General features: G+C 43.7%; 2 pseudogenes; one reads left to right on the top strand and one right to left on the bottom strand.

Moving 5' to 3' along the window:
* The first annotated feature begins 290 nt into the window (after window positions 1–290).
* LOC119767128 lies at window positions 291–2014 on the top strand (annotated as a pseudogene).
* LOC6041831 lies at window positions 1443–2021 on the bottom strand (annotated as a pseudogene).
* Window positions 2022–20386: the final 18365 nt, after the last annotated feature.

Here is a 20386-nt window from a genome sequence, read left to right as displayed (position 1 = left end):
TACAAAAGCTGTCAGGCTGTCACATTTTTGCCTTCCTCACTGAGGAAAGGCTATAAAATCACTCGAAAATTGAACTTCTTAAATACGCCTCATAGGTATACCTTCACGTATACCTATCGACTCAGAATAATTTTTGAGCAAATGTCTGTGGGGATGTGTGTAGACATGACCAGACCAGACCAAAATCCATGATAAAGCTGTCAGATAAAATCTGTCAGACCAAGACTGTCAGACCAAAGAGTAAAAAGTAAACAATCTTGGTAATCGGTGCACACAAAAAAAAATTTGAAAAATAATTTCATTTTTTCAATTCAATAACTAGTTTTGGACTGCAAAATTAAATGTACGCCAGGAAATTATTAAATAGTGCGTTGTCCTGTACACCGACGATTAAATAAGCAGTTAAGAGCCTTATTCGTCCTCTTTAAATTTTGATCGCGTTTTTGGTTTACACCTGAACAATCTTGAAATTATATATGCGGATTTGTGATTCCTCTCGTTCCATCATTCCCTTGCCGACGAAACAACTGTTGATCAATGCCGTCTGGGAACTCCTAACGGAACGGGAAGAGGAAGCCTTTGTCGCAAAGATGCATGTTCGGAGACAGTTCTACCCCGTGTCCGAAATCCCTGCGCCGAAGCCGCTTACAAAATTGAAATAAAAATCGGTAAAACAAAGGGTATCAAGTAGCGAGCCTGCATCAAGAAGGTACGACGAGGTGTTGGACAAATCGGTTCCCACTTACAGCTACCAGCGGTTCAAGGCTGAAAAAGAGACGGATTGGGTGGTTGAGGTGCCCTAGAATTCGAAACCCAACAAGGACGAAACGATATTTGCGCATTGACAGGTAAGCCAAGATCAAAATCGCCTGGGTGACAGCTGGTGACTGCTGCCAACGTCGCCAAGGCGTCGACGGCGTCGGTCGGAGAGTTCCAGGAGAAGCTGACCAACGAAGGAACGCGTAATCGGCGTGAAGCAAAAGCGCGCCCAATCACGCTGCCGGGCGAGAAGAAACGTAACCTGGAGATTGTCAGCAAGGTGCTGAAAAAGAAGCCACTGGTGACACTGGAGCTGCTGTCCACAAGAAGAAGTTGAACTGCTGGAGCAACATAGGCTGCCACAAAGAAGCACGCCACAAAGAAGGTCGCCACCACCGTGGGTGAGAAGAAGGCCATCGAGGCCAAGGTGCAGAAGGGTACCACTCAGATTCATGTCATCACTCTGCCGGGGGTCTAGGTATGATTTTGGAGCAAAATAAATAAGTAAATACAAACACACAATAAAAAACGCATAATTCGCTTAGTCTCTGGTAAAAATAAGAAAAGATCGGAGCAACTGCTTCAGTTGTCCCCCTCCAGTCCCACGACGATTTTCTTCTCCGAGTTTTAGAAGGGATGCAACCGGATGATACAGCGACTCTTCTTAGAATTTTTTGTGACGACTACGATTTCGGTGTGCTGGCACTTCGCTGGCTTTTAGAACCGCTCAAACCTCCTGCTGCCCATCTCAACTTGCTGGAATGACGAAAGACCTTCTCCTTGATCCCGCTGAACTCGCAAGCAATGTGAGCGGTGTGGCAATCCAGCACTGGGCTGTATCCGTTGTAGATCTGACCGGGGTGGTGAGTTCGGCGACGTATCCACGACGCAGTTCCTTGACGGACACATTTTTGGCGTTGTCTCTGGGCACGGCCCCCAGCAGGGCTTTTTCGTGCATTTCGACAGACTTGACTTCAGCGGTCAGGATGACCGGGGCGAAGACGATGGCGATACCAGGCTTGTTCACACCGGTTTCCGTTCCCGGGGGCAGATGTAGGGGCATGTCGGTGGGGTCCGTGGAGCACTTGCCGTCAGCCCTCTGGCGCTTGATGGCCTTTGCTTGAAACAAGTGCATCTTGGTGGACGGTTCCAGCATGTTATCTCCGTGCCATCCGGAGATAGGCAAGATAGCGACGGTGGCCGGGTTGTAGCCAATCTTCTTGATGTAGGACGAAACTGAGCAATTCTCTACCAAAACCGGAAATGGATTTTATTTGTATTTTTTTATTTGGCTCAAACTTTGTAGGGGCCTTCCCTATGACCAAATATGCTATTTTGTGTCATTGGTTCACCCATACAAGTCTCCATACAATTTTGGCAGCTGTCCATACAAAAATGGTAAGTAAATATTCAAACAGCTGTAACTTTTGAGTGAATTTTCTGATCAATTTGGTGTCTTCGGCAAAGTTGTAGGTATTGTTGAGGACTTTTGAGAAAAAAATAGGTACACGGAAAAAAAAATTTGCAGATTTTTTTATCAACTTTTTTTTCACTAAAACTCAATTTCCCAAAATACGTATTTTTTGATTTTCGAGGTTTTTTGATATGTTTTAGGGGACAAAAATCCGCAACTTTTGAGCCATAGAGAAACATGGTCAAAAAATCTGCCGCCGAGTTATGAATTTTTGAAAAAAATAGTGATTTTTGGAAAAAATCGGAGTTTCATGCAAAAACAAGTTTGACATTACTTTTTAATGCAATATTGAATATTACGCCCATTTAAAATGCTAGTCTTGATTTAAAAATTTTCAAAATATTTTTTTCGAAAAAATCAGAAAATTTCACGAATGTTTCATGTATTAACATTGAAAATCAGACCATTAGTTGCTGATATATCGTCATTAGAAAATGGTGTGTTTTTTGGTGATATTAAAAAACTTCAATTTTCGTGTATCTTTTTTTTAAAGCGGCTCTATCTCAGCAATACGATGTCCAATCTTCAATGTCTCATAGACAATTTTATAGCAAATTTTCTGAACTTTTCAAAAAAAATATTTTTAGAAATGATCACTCATGGTCACTATTTTTAAAAATTGAAAAACTGTATTTCGTTAAAATCTAACTTTCGGTGGCTATATCTTGAAAACGAAGCCCTTTATAAAAAGATCTGTAAAGTACTTTTCGATTGCAAATTCAATTTTGCATTAAAAAGTAATGTCAAACTTGTTTTTGCATGAAACTTAATTTTTTTTCCAAAAATCACTATTTTTTCAAAAAATTCATAACTCGGCGGCAGATTTTTGACCATGTTTCTCTATGGCTCAAAAGTTGCGGATTTTTGTCCCCTAAAACATATAAAAAAAATCTCGAAAATCAAAAAATACGTATTTTGGAAAATTGAGTTTTAGTAAAAAAAGGTGCAGGTGGTTATGTTCTACATGACCAATATGACAAAGAACTTTGTACAAAACTCTAAAAATAATCTATTTTTATTTGTATTTTTTAATTCTTTGCCAATTTATTTAATCATTAATAATTAATTCTAATTTAATGTTTTCAATCATTGGCACCTCTGTGGAAATAAGTTACCAAAAATCGAAAATATTGCCAAAACAAGTATTGTTCGGAAAATGAATTTTTATACCCATAATGTCCCAATTTGTATGGTTCCGTAAATGTCCTCCCGGGATAACCTTCCCCAGGGCAATGGCCACTCCGGGTGTGGCCAATCCTGCCAAAATGGCCATTTTCATTACCAGTATCAAAAACCATGAATTTTGATACCCATATTGCCCCAAGTCGTATGGTTCGATAAATGTCCCCGGTAGAACCTTCCCTCAGGGCAATAGCCACTCCGGGTGTGGCCAATCCTGCCAAAATGGCAATTTTTATTATCAGTATCAAAAACCATGAATTTTGATACCCATATTGCCCAAATTTGTATGGTTCCGTAAATGTCCTCCCGGTAGAAACTTCCGCAGGGCAATGGCCACTCCGGGTGTGGCCAATCCTGCCAAAATGGCAATTTTTATTACCAGTATCAAAAACCATGAATTTTGATACCCATATTGCCCAAATTTGTATGGTTCCGTAAATGTCCTCCCGGTAGAACCTTCCGCAGGGCAGTGGCCACTCCGGGTGTGGCCAATCCTGCCAAAATGGCCATTTTCATTACCAGTATCAAAAACCATGAATTTTGATACCCATATTGCCTCAAGTCGTATGGTTCGATAAATGTCCCCGGTAGAACCTTCCCTCAGGGCAATGGCCACTCCGGGTGTGACCAATATCCTAATAAAAGAAGCTTTCTCCAGAATCCCCGAGCGGCTGGATCACGCTCCGCACCTGGCGGCCGGGTTCCGGAGAGGTCAGGCCCGCTCGATAATGGTGTTTGAGCACTGCTGGATGTCGAACATGCGCCCGTTGCCCCCGGAGTGGGTGCGACGGAAACGGCTATCGATGATCGCTTGCCATCCGTTGCTGCCAGTTTGTTTCTCACCTCCGTTTAATGGGATAACGGATTCCGGAACTAGAACGACGCTTGGAAATTGGCCGGAGAGTGCTCGACGTCCCTACAGCACACTACGAGAGCAACGTGTTTACGTCCTTGTCCAACTCGGCTTTCGTAGACTGCGTTGGAACATTTTCCGAACTAAATGTTTGAAGAACTGGATCAGCCATCAGATGGACCACTAACAGGCATGTGGCCCGAATCAACTCCTGGTTTGCGTAATCCGGAACAGATTAATCAATTTGATGAACGAGACACAGCAGGCAAATTTTTATATCCTTTTCAGTTGTGGTTGTTGGCGAATAAGTGTGGAATTGTAAATAACTAAGCCTTTTTAAGCGCTTGGATAATGACGTATTGTCTACACTGAGAAACAATATTACACATATTTCAATTCAGTTTTACACGCTTGCGAGTCGTGGTGAACCAAGTACGTTCTGAGAGCGAAATCTAGGGAGCTGTGAAATGATATATTAGAAATCACCTTGGAAATCACCCATAAAATCAATTGTTTCTTTACTTACTTTGATTTTCCGGTCAATTGATATATAACAAGCAAATGTCCCAAACTGGTTCCCGAGAAAATTTGTCTGCCAAGGATTAAGATTCAGCATCAACAAAACTACAGATAGGGACCATCCATAAACCACGTGGACACTTTTTTGGGAATCCTGTTAAAAGGCCATTTTCATTACCAGTATCAAAAACCATGAATTTTTAACCCATATTGCCCCAAGTCGTATGGTTCGATAAATGTCCCCGGTAGAACCTTCCCTCAGGGCAATGGCCACTCCGGGTGTGGCCAATCCTGCCAAAATGGCAATTTTTATTACCAGTATCAAAAACCATGAATTTTGATACCCATATTGCCTCAAGTCGTATGGTTCGATAAATGTCCCCGGTAGAACCTTCCCTCAGGGCAATGGCCACTCCGGATGTGGCCAATCCTGCCAAAATGGCAATTTTTATTACCAGTATCAAAAACCATGAATTTTGATACCCATATTGCCCAAATTTGTATGGTTCCGTAAATGTCCTCCCGGTAGAACCTTCCGCAGGGTAATGGCCACTCCGGGTGTGGCCAATCCTGCCAAAATGGCAATTTTTATTACCAGTATCAAAAACCATGAATTTTGATACCATATTGCCCCAAGTCGTATGGTTCGATAAATGTTCCCGGTAGAACCTTCCCTCAGGGCAATGGCCACTCCGGGTGTGGCCAATATCCTACCATTTTGGTCCCAACTCCATTGCCCCAAATCATTCTGGTTTGCGGGTAGCCGTCCTAACAATCTTCATTAGAACAGAATTCCTCCCAAGTTGGTGCACAACCTGTGTCTTTCAATGTGTGCATGTGTGTGTGTTTGTGTGTGAGCAATAAAATTACCACCGTCGATCCGTCTCTGACGGATTTTCAGTCAAAACTAAATTGTTCAGAGGCTATCTGTTAGCTTAAATAGTTCGCATGAAATATGGCAACAGTGGTGCAACATTCTCGCGTGACAGTTCCATGAAAGCAGGAGACAAGGCAAAATTTGCGCCATGTTGCCACATTTCATGCGAACTATATAAGCTAACAGATAGCCTCTGAACAATTTAGTTTTGACTGAAAATCCGTCAGAGACGGATCGACGGTGGTAATTTTATTGCTCACACACAAACACACACACATGCACACATTGAAAGACACAGGTTGTGCACCAACTTGGGAGGAATTCTGTTCTAATGAAGATTGTTAGGACGGCTACCCGCAAACCAGAATGATTTGGGGCAATGGAGTTGGGACAAAATGGTAGGATATTGGCCCCACCGGTGGCCATTGCCCTGAGGAAGGTTCTACCGGGAACATTTATCGAACCATACGACTTGGCAATATGGTAAAATTCATGGTTTTGATACTGGTAATAAAATTGCCATTTGGGGATTGGCCACACCAGTGGCCATTACTGCGGGGAAGGACATTTACGGAACCATACAATTTGGGCAATATGGGTATCAAAATTCATGGTTTTGATACTGGTAATAAAATTGCCATTTTGGCAGGATTGGCCACACCCGGAGTGGCCATTGCCCTGAGGAAGGTTCTACCGGGGACATTTATCGAACCACGAGGCAATATGGGTATCAAAATTCATGGTTTTGATACTGGTAATAAAATTGCCATTTTGGCAGGATTGGCCACACCCAGAGTGGCCATTGCCCTGAGGAAGGTTCTACCGGGACATTTATCGAACCATACGACTTGGGCAATATGGGTATCAAAATTCATGGTTTTTACTGGTAATGAAAATGGCCTTTTAAGATTCCCAAAAAGTGTCGCCCTATCTGTAGTTTTGTTGATGCTGAATCTTAATCCTTGGCAGACAAATTTTCTCGGGAACCAGTTTGGGAACATTTGCTTGTTATATATCAATTGACCGGAAAATCAAAGTAAGTAAAGACAATTGATTTTATGGGTGATTTCCAAGGTGATTTCTAATATATCATTTCACAGCTCTAGATTTCGAGAACGTACTTGGTTCACCAGCGAAAATGAATTGAAATATGTGTAATATTGTTTCTCAGTGTAGACAATACGTCATTATCAAGCGCTTAAAGGCTTAGTTATTTACAATTCCACACTTATTCGCAACACAACTGAAAAGGATTTAATTGCCTGCTGTGTCATTCAAAATTGATTAATCTGTTCCGGATTACGCAAACCAGGAGTTGATTAGGGCCACATGCCTGTTAGTGGTCCATCTGATGGCTGATCCAGTTCTTCAAACATTTAGTTCGGAAAATGTTCCAACGCAGTCTACGAAAGTCGAGTTGGACAAGGACGCAAACACGTTGCTCTCGTAGTGTGCTGTAGACGTCGGCAATTTCAAGCGTCGTTCTAGTTCCGGAATCCGTTATCCCATTAAACGGAGGTGCAAACAAACTGGCAGCATCGATAGCCGTTTCCGTCGCACCCACTCCGGGGCAACGGGCGCATGTTCGACATCCAGCAGTGCTCAAACACCATTATCGAGCGGGCCTGACCTCTCCGGAACCCGGCCGCCGGGTGGAGCGTGATCCAGTGATCAAGCTTCTTTTATTAAATGGATGTTCCGTCCGAGGAAACGAAAGGCGACGATTATAGGCGGTTATTAGTGAGGAAGGTTGGTTGAAGGTGTTGTTCAAAAACAATCGTTTTTAACTAACATTTTTTTACATTTTTCTAGCTTCCTACAAGCCGAGGAATAAGCATTTGTCTTTGGTGAGGTCACCGGATTAACACTTCTTCAATCGAAATGGCCAGATTCACCGCCTGCGGTAGAAGCAGTTGAAGTTCCACATTTTCCGCAGGTCAAGAATCCTACCCCGAGCGGTCCCAACAAATAGAATTCAACCTCGCTACCCGACAGCGACGAAAACAAGATGCACTACATGGATGTTTGAATTGGCGAGCATGGCAACGACTTGGCCAAGGCAACTGAAGATGAAGAGGACGCCGACCGGGTGTTGAACATAGTAGGGGGTTAGCCGGAGAGAACGAGCCAACACGAATGCAATTCGATTTCGCTGCCCTCGAGCTGAAACCTGAGCCACCACTGGGAGATTCGCCAATGTCGCTAGTCGTGTAAACGGTTAACACCGACAATCCCCCTAGTCTCCGTTACCGGAAGTAGAATTCAGCAACGATACATCCATCTCTCTGCCACTTGAGATTCGTGGCCTGATGTACTGCCTGGAATTGATGCAGATACCGGTGGAGAATTCGTTTTCTGAACGTCCCAGGAGTGCACCAATACGCCGATCAGGATTGACGATTGCGCGGTATGGACGGTGGAAAATGAGCATCGAAAGCAGTGGCCCTGAAAAGGCAGCCCAACTTGCAGGTCGTGTCCCACTTCATGCAAACTTTCGGCAACATTGTCCAACTCGCGCCCCTTATTTCCGTGGTTCCCCAGCTACGAAGTGATCGGCCAATACTTTGGTCATTGAAGGATGACCTGTGTGAGCTGGGCCATTAAGTCAGCTTTAATTTAGCGAGCGTTCAATCTCTTGTAATAAAATGAAATGAAATAGCAACTTAACTTAGTTTAATGTTATAATTAAAATGTTATGAATTTGATGCCATTTGCAAAATGTCATGTCCAGTATCAAAAACCATGAATTTCGATACCCATATTGCCTCAAGTCAAATGGTTCGATAAAGGAGAACCTTCCCCAGGGCAATGGCCACTCCGGGTGTGGCCAATATCCTACCAGTTTGGTCCCAACTCCATTGCCCCAAATCACTCTGGTTTTCGAGTGACCGTTCTAACAATTTTTGTTAGAACAGAATTCCTCCCAAGTTGGTGCACAAACTGTGGCTTTCCATGTGTGCAAATTACCACCGTCGATCCGTCTCTGACGGATTTTCAGTCAAAACTAAATTGTTCAGAGGCTATCTGTTAGCTTATACAGTTTGCATGAAATGCGGCAACATGGCGCAAATTTTGCCTCGTCTCCTGCTTTCTTGGAACTGTCACGCGAGAATGTTGTACCACTGTTGCCACATTTCATGCGAACTATATAATCTAACAGATATCCTCTGAACAATTTTAGTTATGACTGAAAATCCGTCAGAGACGGATCGACGGTGGTAATTTTATTGCTCACACACAAACACACACACATGCACACATTGAAAGACACAGGTTGTGCACCAACTTGGGAGGAATTCTGTTCTAATGGAGATTGTTGAGACGGCTACCCGAAAACCAATCCTGCCAAAATTGCCATTTTCATCACCAGTATCAAAAACCATGAATTTTGATACCCATATTGCCCAAATTTGTATGGTTCCGTTCCGTTCCACTCCAGGTGTGTCCAATCCTGCCAAAATGGCCATTTTCATTATCAGTATCAAAAACCATGAATTTTGATACCCATATTGCCCCAATTTGTATAATTCTGTTGATGTCCTCCCGGTAGAACCTTCCCTCAGGGCAATGGCCACTCCAGGTGTGTCCAATCCTGCCAAAATGGCCATTTTCATTACTAGTATCAAAAACCATGAATTTTGATACCCATATTGCCCCAATTTGTATAATTCCGTTAATGTCCTCCCGGTAGAACCTTCCCTCAGGGCAATGGCCACTCCGGGTGTGGCCAATCCTGCCAAAATTGGCATTTTCAAATTTTTATTACCAGTATCAAAAACCATGAATTTTGATACCCGAAAACGAAACTAAACGAAACTATTGGCACTACGCCCCCCGGGGCATGGCCTTCCTCTAACGTGGGATTTCTGCTCCAGCGCCTCTGACGAGACAGGAGAAACCGGGACCGACGTTTTACTTCACCATCCGATAGAAGCTCAGTGGATAAGGCGGGAATCGAACCCGCGTCTCATAGCATCATCGGGATCGGCAGCCGAAGCCGCTACCCCTGCGCCACGAGACCCACGTTGCCCAAATTTGTATGGTTCCGTAAATGTCCTCCCGGTAGAACCTTCCCTCAGGGCAATGGCCACTCCGGGTGTGGCCAATCGGCAGCCGTCTCCTGTCTCGTCAGAGGCGCTGGAGCAGAAATCCCACGTTAGAGGAAGGCCATGCCCCGGGGGGCGTAGTGCCAATAGTTTCGTTTAGTTTCGTTTTCGGGTATCAAAATTCATGGTTTTTGATACTGGTAATAAAAATTTGAAAATGCCAATTTTGGCAGATTACACACCAGGTAACCTGACAGGTTACAAATTGGGGCAATATGGGTATCAAAATTCATGGTTTGGCCAATCCTGCCAAAATTGGCATTTTCAAATTTTTATTACCAGTATCAAAAACCATGAATTTTGATACCCACATTGCCCAAATTTGTATGGTTCCGTAAATGTCCTCCCGGTAGAACCTTCCCTCAGGGCAATGGCCACTCCGGGTGTGGCCAATCCTGCCAAAATTGGCATTTCCAAATTTTTATTACCAGTATCAAAAACCATGAATTTTGATACCCATATTGCCCCAATTTGTATAATTCCGTTAATGTCCTCCCGGTAGAACCTTCCCTCAGGGCAATGGCCACTCCGGGTTTGGCCAATCCTGCCAAAATGGTCATTTTCATCACCAATATCAAAAACCGTGAATTTTGATACCCATATTGCCCAAATTTGTATGGTTCCGTAAATGTCCTCCCGGTAGAACCTTCCGCAGGGCAATGGCCACTCCGGGTGTGGCCAATCCTGCCAAAATGGCCATTTTCATTACCAGTATCAAAAATCATGGTAGAACCTTCCCTCAGGGTAATGGCTATTCCGGGTGTGGCCAATCCTGCCAAAATGGCCATTTTCATCAACAGTATCAAAAACCATGAATTTTGATACCCATATTGCCCAAATTTGTATGGTTCCGTAAATGTCCTCCCGGTAGAACCTTCCGCAGGGCAATGGCCACTCCGGGTGTGGCCAATCCTGCCAAAATGGTCATTTTCATCACCAATATCAAAAACCATGAATTTGATACCCATATTGCCCAAATTTGTATGGTTCCGTAAATGTCCTCCCGGTAGAACCTTACCTCAGGGCAATGGCCACTCCGGGTGTGGCCAATCCTGCCAAAATTGGCATTTTCAAATTTTTATTACCAGTATCAAAAACCATGAATTTTGATACCCACATTGCCCAAATTTGTATGGTTCCGTAAATGTCCTCCCGGTAGAACCTTCCCTCAGGGCAATGGCCACTCCGGGTGTGGCCAATCCTGCCAAAATTGGCATTTCCAAATTTTTATTACCAGTATCAAAAACCATGAATTTTGATACCCATATTGCCCCAATTTGTATAATTCCGTTAATGTCCTCCCGGTAGAACCTTCCCTCAGGGCAATGGCCACTCCGGGTGTGGCCAATCCTGCCAAAATGGTCATTTTCATCACCAATATCAAAAACCATGAATTTTGATACCCATATTGCCCAAATTTGTATGGTTCCGTAAATGTCCTCCCGGTAGAACCTTCCGCAGGGCAATGGCCACTCCGGGTGTGGCCAATCCTGCCAAAATGGTCATTTTCATCACCAATACCAAAAACCATGAATTTTGATACCCATATTGCCCAAATTTGTATGGTTCCGTAAATGTCCTCCCGGTAGAACCTTACCTCAGGGCAATGGCCACTCCGGGTGTGGCCAATCCTGCCAAAATTGGCATTTTCAAATTTTTATTACCAGTATCAAAAACCATGAATTTTGATACCCACATTGCCCAAATTTGTATGGTTCCGTAAATGTCCTCCCGGTAGAACCTTCCCTCAGGGCAATGGCCACTCCGGGTGTGGCCAATCCTGCCAAAATGGTCATTTTCATCACCAATATCAAAAACCATGAATTTTGATACCCATATTGCCCAAATTTCTATGGTTCCGTAAATGTCCTCCCGGTAGAACCTTCCGCAGGGCAATGGCCACTCCGGGTGTGGCCAATCCTGCCAAAATGGTCATTTTCATCACCAATATCAAAAACCATGAATTTTGATACCCATATTGCCCAAATTTGTATGGTTCCGTAAATGTCCTCCCGGTAGAACCTTACCTCAGGGCAATGGCCACTCCGGGTGTGGCCAATCCTGCCAAAATTGGCATTTTCAAATTTTTATTACCAGTATCAAAAACCATGAATTTTGATACCCACATTGCCCAAATTTGTATGGTTCCGTAAATGTCCTCCCGGTAGAACCTTCCCTCAGGGCAATGGCCACTCCGGGTGTGGCCAATCCTGCCAAAATGGTCATTTTCATCACTAATATCAAAAACCATGAATTTTGATACCCATATTGCCCAAATTTGTATGGTTCCGTAAATGTCCTCCCGGTAGAACCTTCCGCAGGGCAATGGCCACTCCGGGTGTGGCCAATCCTGCCAAAATGGCCATTTTCATTACCAGTATCAAAAATCATGAATTTTGATACCCATATTGCCCAAATTTGTATGGTTCCGTAAATGTCCTCCCGGTAGAACCTTCCCTCAGGGCAATGGCCACTCCGGGTGTGGCCAATCCTGCCAAAATTGGCATTTTCAAATTTTTATTACCAGTATCAAAAACCATGAATTTTGATACCCACATTGCCCAAATTTGTATGGTTCCGTAAATGTCCTCCCGGTAGAACCTTCCCTCAGGGCAATGGCCACTCCGGGTGTGGCCAATCCTGCCAAAATTGGCATTTCCAAATTTTTATTACCAGTATCAAAAACCATGAATTTTGATACCCATATTGCCCCAATTTGTATAATTCCGTTAATGTCCTCCAGGTAGAAACTTCCCTCAGGGCAATGGCCACTCCGGGTGTAGCCAATCCTGCCAAAATGGCCATTTTAATTACCAGTATCAAAAACCATGAATTTTGATACCCATATTGCCCCAATTTGTATAATTCCGTTAATGTCCTCCCGGTAGAACCTTCCCTCAGGGCAATGGCCACTCCGGGTGTGGCCAATCCTGCCAAAATGGCCATTTTCATCACCAGTATCAAAAACCATGAATTTTGATACCCATATTGCCCAAATTTGTATGGTTCCGTAAATGTCCTCCCGGTAGAACCATACCTCAGGGCAATGGCCACTCCGGGTGTGGCCAATCCTGCCAAAATTGGCATTTTCAAATTTTTATTACCAGTATCAAAAACCATGAATTTTGATACCCACATTGCCCAAATTTGTATGGTTCCGTAAATGTCCTCCCGGTAGAACCTTCCCTCAGGGCAATGGCCACTCCGGGTGTGGCCAATCCTGCCAAAATGGCCATTTTCATCACCAGTATCAAAAACCATGAATTTTAATACCCATATTGCCCAAATTTGTATGGTTCCGTAAATGTCCTCCCGGTAGAACCATACCTCAGGGCAATTGCCACTCCGGGTGTGGCCAATCCTGCCAAAATTGGCATTTTCAAATTTTTATTACCAGTATCAAAAACCATGAATTTTGATACCCACATTGCCCAAATTTGTATAATTCCGTAAATGTCCTCCCGGTAGAACCTTCCCTCAGGGCAATGGCCACTTCGGGTGTGGCCGATATCCTACCAAATTGTTCCCAATCATTTCGATATTCCGGTGACCGTTCTGGTAACCGTCAATAACATCTTGGACCTCCTCTCAAGTTCGTGCACCACCTGTTTCTTTCAACGTGTGCGTGTGTGTGTGAGCAATAAAATTCCCAACGTAAGGTCCGTCTTTGATGAAAGTCTGATGGACACTAAATCCTCCAGAGGCTAACTTTTAGCTTAAATAGTTGGCACGGCATCCACGCAACAAACAAAGAATGTCACGCCGAGGGCATGCGACGGTAACGCTACATTTTCGAAAATTTTTGCATTGACACCGCAGATAGAGCTTTAAGACAAAGTCCTTTGTCAAAATGTTGATAAAAAAATCTGCAATTTTTTTTCCGTGTACCTATTTTTTTCTCAAAAGTCCTTAACAATACCTAAAACTTTGCCGAATTGGTGTCTTCGGCAAAGTTTTAGGTATTGTTGAGGACTTTTGAGAAAAAAATAGGTACATACATTGATACATTGATCAGAAAATTCACTCAAAAGTTACAGCTGTTTGAATACTTACATACCATTTTTGTATGGACAGCAGCCAAAATTGTATGGAGACTTGTATGGGTGAACCAATGACGCAAAATAGCTTATTTGGTCATGGGGAAGGCCCCCACAAAGTTTGAGTCAAATCAAAAAATACAAAAAATAAAAATGGTCGAAATCGGCCGATTTCGTAGAGAGTTGCTCAACTTCCTTCTTGATTCCCCGAAATGGGCATCGTTGTACGGGGGATCGGTCGAGTCCATCTTGTTGACATCGGCGATCAGCTGTTTGACACCGAGCGCGAAGGCGAGCAGTGCATTCTCTCGGGTATGTCCGTTTTTAGAGATTTTTTTAGATAATACCAGTATCGAATTCACCGGTACCGGTGGCGACAATCAACACGGCACAATCCGTAACAGGCGGAATCGACGCCGTCGTCGGGCGGAATAGTTTGTTCCGGGTTTCGTTGACTGACTGAACTTTAGCAGCATCGTGGCGTAAAAATATTTCTAGTGTATTTGTAAATACACTCTTCTGTCAATGTTTATTCACAAATTCTGCAACTCGGTAAAAAAAAAATCATGAGGAGGATTGAGTAACCACAGACAAACAGACGTGAATCTTCATTGATTTTTCAAAAAAATCCATCGTTCCGTAAGAAAATTCAAAATTTGGATGCACACTAGCGCGATCTGCAGTCCTGTTGCGAAAACATCATCTATTCTATAAACAACCTTAAGCGTGTAACTGTTTCCTCGTTCTTTCAAATAAGCGTGTGCAAAACAAAAGTGACAGTTGATTCTGTTTATTTACGTGGAGTGATCCAGCGTTGATTCATCGTTTGGTATTTCGCAACAGATTCTTCGGTTAGACGGAAGGACACTCCCGTACATTTTCTACATGGCGAGCAAGAGGAATCCAGGAACTGATCAAGACGGATAGATGCACGCAAAACAGGTGAGCCTAATGGCAGCTAGTACACCCGATCGATGCGAAAAGTGTCTTTCATTGAAAATTTATCATTTTTTCTCATTTACTAATTTAACAGGATTCATAACCGGCAAAGATGGCTCTTGGCAATCCAAAAGATCAATTTATGTTGGCCACTCATCGTGAAAGCAGTGCCCCAGTCTGGGCCCCCAGGAGGAAAAGCAGAAAGTGAAACAGCGGCGGCCTCGGGGATCGGAAATCCTGGTGAATGCAAACTGTTAAAGAAAACACAGGCTTAGTGTTAGCTTAAAGACGGACTTTCTGGTTGGGTGAAGGGTTGCCCACACCATCGGATGCTGTCCCTGTCGAGGGTGGGCCTGGTACCCGGAGAATCGGTTCTGTCCGGCATGGACAGGATGTACAAGATTCGATGGAGATTGCACAATAGAAGAAAAAAGTTAGGCACCACCTCATTGCTTGTGTTCTCCCTTTTGACCCATCCGCTGTAAAAGAAAGGACGTGTCACAAGATAGCACTCAAGCGACGTACTTTGAATAAGCTTCAATTATTTCAACTTTTGTTGTTTTCTGTTGGTTGATTTTGTTGAGGAATTAACAAGATAGTAATAATGAAGAGTAATAGTATCACGTTAAGGGATGTTTAATATAAAGTATGTATTTTAACATTTATGCATTGATTTTTAGCAATAAAATAGTGCAGGATGTAATATAAAAACAACAAACAAATTAAGGCGAACTTCTTAACTTATTTCAGCGGCAGTTGCATTCGAAATGCCTTTCGATTCCTTTTCGCAGCGGTTGCTGCTTTCTTCGCGGCAGTTTTTCGCTTGTGAGTATTCTTTGCTTTCTTCAGAAAACCCTGAATAAGCGTGTTATAAAGTTTATCAACTACGATGTCGAAGCATTTGCGGCAAGTCTCCCCAGAGTAGGTATCGTAATCCACGAAAGTTTTCAGCCTAGTTTTGACAGCCTGTCGACATTCGTAGAGAAAGGCTCGGAATTTTTGGTTAAAGGCGTTGAAAACTCTTAGCCCAATCTTGTAAAGAAGTGAGCTAGGTACGCTGAACATCGTTTTAGTTTGCAAAAGCATAAAGCGGATGATCTGGTGAAATTTCATCTCCCTTTTGACACAGCCGCTCACGGCATGATTTATGCTGAATCTTCAAGACAGCGTAGCCCACGATGAACATCAATCCGTTTAGCTCTTTCGCTGAATACGTTCGCTCGTATTCGTCGTCAAGGGGTTCGTCGTTGTAATCACATGCGGGTTGTTCAACTTGATTTCTTTTAGAGTTGAATTCTATGTCTTCGATCAATGGTTTCGCTCCGTCGGCTTCGATGTTAGTTCCCTCCACCAATTTCTCATTTACAGCAATCGCAGCGTACTTAAACGATGCACCAAACTGGGCTGAATTGGGTGCATCATTTCTTCCGCAGCGTCTTCGGACTTCGGAGTTGTGATTCTCTACTGTGTCAGCGTTTAGAAAGTTGGTACAAAGTTCGCTGAAACCAAACTCATCCTTGAGCTTCGGCCACATCCATTCGATTGCATTGATGTTGCTTATGAAACCGAAAATGTAGTTTGGCTTACGCTGCACAGCCGTCAGAGCGCGAGACTCATCAGCAGCCTGTAAATGATAAAAAAATAAGATTATTTTTTGATTATTTTATTTTAAAATTTTGACTTAAATCATTTCTTACCAACGTCGGCGAGAAGCACGTGTTCGGTGTATAATACATATCCTTCAATATTGTTTTTGCCTCGCGTAAGAAATCCCAATAGCATGAATCATCCGTAATGGCCGACCGAAAAGGCTGGAAAGGTATTTTTAAGCATTAGTATTTAATAATATCGTTTGTATCAGTGAGTAATTTTAAGGGTCGGAGTCGAAGTTGACAAATTCTCAGAAGCTAGAGTCAGTTACGGAATTTGCTTAAGTTTGATGGAAGTGTCGGAGTAGTTATTGAAGTCTGAGTCCAAGTTAGTGGAATCGAGTGATGTTGGAGGTATTTGGGTAGTTAGATGTTACCTTTGCCAGATGGATGCTTTTCGAGTTCATCGAATCAAACAGCTTGTCATGAAACTCAGCATACTCAGCGGTTAGTTTAGCATCCACGGTCATGTCATTCGATCGGATGAGGAAACGGATGCCAGATCCGGTCGATCCACTCAGCGTTCTCACAGCTTTCGGGACATTCATCCTCGTGAATGGAGGCAAAGTGATGCACTCTTCGGTTTACCTTGGACAAAGTCGAGGAATGTTGACCTGGTCCAATTCAAATAGTTGTTTGATGTAGCTGAAACTGCATATATTTCGTCTTGAAAGACAGCATTGTGCTTGTAAAGCATGTTCCTTGCGCTCTTCAGTAGATGGGGAGGGTCAAATATCACCGCAACTTGCTCTCCGTCGATTTTCAAGAATGGCCTTTTTTGTGTAGCACCACCTTCTCTGAACATCTTCATGTTTGTTAGGCATTGATCCAACGTGATGGCAATCGGAAACAGACTTCGAGCTCTTAAACACGAAACGATCTCCTTGAGCACCTTCAGCTGAGTCTTACTACCCAACGTGTGATGGGCTAAGTAATACGACAAAGCCTGCAAGAAAATCAATTAGGAACAATGCTGATGTCATCGATAGATTTAAATTGCTTACCATTTTGAACCGTTTGTTTGTATCGCCGTTCTCCCAACGAGACGGGTCCAGTTTCGACAGGCTGGATACAACAACGCTGATGGCTTCCGTCGCCAAGATGTCCGGATTGTTCTTTTCAATTTTTCGCTTAGCGCCATCGTCCGGGAATCCGTGGAAGGTATCCGTTTTTGCATTGTACGTCAGTTCGGCCTTTATAGCCATCCCATCGATAGCAAGTAAAACTGCACGTTTCCTTTTGGAAAAATGCCGCGTTTTCGCTTCAAGTCTGTCCAGCAAACTCATGTTCGTGCCCGGTTTCTGACGTACGTTAGCATTGTACCTTATGATACTCCTTTTGCCGGGCAGAACAAGAATTTTTGATCTCGTGAGTTGTCTGTATCCAGCCGGCCCTGCCAAGTAGGCCGTCGTTGCGAATTTCTTTGTGCTTGTGGTATAACGTCGACCCTTGGGTTTCCACAATGTGTTTTCCAAACTGTTGGTTAGGACAGGATTCTTCTTCAGCGTGGCCAACAATTTTCGATCGGATAGTTTTGCAGCATCCCGAGTCCGCTGCGTTCTTCACAACGTTTTTATTTGAGTGTCTTTTTTGTTCATGGATTTGAACCTCCACGCGCTTTTCCGATTGGACTTTCGCAGCTTTTTATTCAAGATCTTTTCATTCTTCTTCAGTTCGACGTTTTCTTGCGAAGCCTTTCGATACATATCCTTGTAATCGATCTGATCATCCTTGTCATCATGCTTACATAGACCGCACACATTCTCGGCCCTTTCAATCACGTTGACAACAACGGAGATTTCGTGCTGCTGAGCGATCTGACTTCCGTTGACAACGGTCGGAAAGCCCCCCAATTCAATATCGATTGGAACGTCCGCCAGGCACTCGAGCTCGTAATATGTGGTTTCGATGTCCTCCTCCTCGCGAACAACCTGTACGACTGGCCCGCTTGCCGCGTTCGGAATGCGCGGCAGGAACTCCTCAACCATTTCATCGTTCTCAACCAACTCGTCCTGCTCGGAATCTACCTGACCGGCTGGTACGTTGGTCGCGATCTGAACGTACGCCAGGTACTCTCCATCCATCTCGGTCTCCTCCAAATCTACTTGATCAGCTCGCTCGTTGGTCGCGATTGGAACGTACGCTAGGTACTCCTCCATCATTCCGTCGTCCTGCTCGGAAACTACTTGGCCGGCTGACAGGTCGGCCGCGATCGGAACGTATGCCACGTACTCAACCATCTCGTCATCCTCAAAATCTACTTGATCCTCTGGCTCGTCGGCCGCGATCGGAACGTGCTCCAGGTACTCGAGCTCGTTTGGCTTGTTAGCTGCGGTGGGAATACGCGCCAGGTACTTCTCAACAAATTCGTCATCTTCCTCCAAATTTACTTGTTCAGCTCGCTCGTTTGCCACGACCGGAACGTACGCCAGGTACTCTTCATCCATCTCGTTTTCCTCCAAATCTACTTGATCAGCTTGCTCGTACGCCACGATCGGAACGCGCCCCAGGTACTCGAGCTCGTTTGGCTTGTTGGCCACGGTGGGAATACGCGCCAGGTACTTCTCAAAAATTTCGTCATCTTCCTCCAAATTTACTTGTTCAGCTCGCTCGTTTGCCGCGACCGGAACGTACGCCAGGTACTCTTCATCCATCTCGTTTTCCTCCAAATCTACTTGATCAGCTTGCTCGTACGCCACGATCGGAACGCGCCCCAGGTACTCGAGCTCGTTTGGCTTGTTGGCCACGGTGGGAATACGCGCCAGGTACTTCTCAAAAATTTCGTCATCTTCCTCCAAATTTACTTGTTCAGCTCGCTCGTTTGCCGCGACCGGAACGTACGCCAGGTACTCTTCATCCATCTCGTTTTCCTCCAAATCTACTTAAGCTGATCAAGTAGCTCGTACGCCAGGTACTCTCCATTCACCTTGTCCTCCACCAAATCTACCTCTTCAGCTCGCTCGTTTACCGCGACCGCAACGTACGGCAGGTACTCCTCAACCATTTCGTCGTCCTGCTCGAAATCTACCTGAACGGCCGGCACGTTGGGCGCGATCGAAACGCGCGACCCGTACTCCTTAACCAATCCGTCGAACTCATACATTTCGTCCTGCTCGGAATCTACATAACCGGCTGGCTTGGTCGCGGTTGAAACGTCCACGATGGACCGGAGCACTTCCTTCCTAAAATTATAATTATTGTTATATTTTCTTTACAAAATCGTTTGAATCAAAATGTCCGAGCAAATTTTCCGACACCGTACACGCAGATAATCACTGCCTTATCAAATTGATAAATGTCATTATCAACTTCAACAACTTTTAATTATTGTTCTGATAACGTTGAATTATCGTTTTGATAAACTTTTAATATCGAAATGACAATCTTTGTTATCATTTTGATAAATAAAATTATTGCTAGATTTTTTCCGCATGCACGTTTTTGCCTGTCATTCGAAACATAAACAAACAAACCAATATGAGTGAAGAAACAAACAAGTCTCGTTGTAAAGTAAAAAATTACGTCTGCCCATCGATTCCATCTATAACTGTGCGTGGTAAACGGTCAACGTGCTAAAAGAAGAAGAGGAACCGTCGCCTCCCAGGGTAGGCAAATGGCAAAAAACCATCGCGAAGCCCTCGTTTGATTTATTACCTTCCAGTTACAGAATTCACTATAATGATGTATGAAGCAATTGTAGATTTTGTACAAACGAACAATTTTGTAGAACATTGTTTTGTTCCAAAGTGAATGCTGTTGACACTAGAGCGTAAACAATGTCTAAAAATGCCACCATCGGCGTCCCTCACTCGCGATGGTGAGGGGATTTTTGTTTACGCTCTTATGTCAACAGCATTCAGTTTAGAACAAAACAATGTTCTACAAAGTTGTTCATTAGTAAAATATCTACAAGTGCTCCATACATGATTATAGTAATTTCCTTAACTGGAAAAAAATAAATTTGAAAAGCTTTTTGGAGGCCCATCGGCAA

Source organism: Culex quinquefasciatus, chromosome 2 (assembly GCF_015732765.1).
Source record: "Culex quinquefasciatus strain JHB chromosome 2, VPISU_Cqui_1.0_pri_paternal, whole genome shotgun sequence".
NCBI lineage: Eukaryota > Metazoa > Arthropoda > Insecta > Diptera > Culicidae > Culex > Culex quinquefasciatus.
The sequence above is the reverse complement of the archived record's forward strand: the minus strand, read 5'-3'. Positions and strand labels throughout refer to the sequence as shown.